We start from the raw sequence: 547 nt of genomic DNA, 5'->3' as shown, positions 1-547 counted from the left end.
TCATTAGAGGGATGCAAATCAGATCCAGCACTGGCTACAATTTGTCTTTTCAACAAATGGTGCAAAGATAACTGCTTAACTACCTATCTACCATACAGAAAAATTAACTTAAAATGAACCATAGACTTAAATGTAAGACCTAAAACTATAAAACACTTCAAAGGAAATATAGGAGTAAATCTTTATGATCTTGGGCTAGGTAATTGTTTTTAGATATGACACAAAAAGTATAAGCAACAAAAGAAATTTTGACTTCATCAAAATTAAAAACAATTAGCACAACCAGCTAATTTTTGTCTTTTTAGTAGAGATAGGGTTTAGTTCAGGCTAGTCTTGAACTCCTAAGCTCGAGCAATTCTCCTACCTAGGGCTCCTAGACTGCTGGGATTGGAGGTATGAGCCACTGTGTCCACCCCTTTACTCACTTTTGTATTTAGTTATTTGTCTTCCCAAATGTCCCACTTTGTCAATGGGAATAATTCAATGTTGCATTAGCTTGGCATCCTTGTTAAAAATCAATTGACCTAAATGTAAGGTTTTCTAGATA

The sequence above is a fragment of the Otolemur garnettii genome, unplaced genomic scaffold, assembly GCF_000181295.1.
Source record: "Otolemur garnettii isolate 467f Iridium unplaced genomic scaffold, OtoGar3 scaffold00077, whole genome shotgun sequence".
NCBI lineage: Eukaryota > Metazoa > Chordata > Mammalia > Primates > Galagidae > Otolemur > Otolemur garnettii.
The sequence above is the reverse complement of the archived record's forward strand: the minus strand, read 5'-3'. Positions refer to the sequence as shown.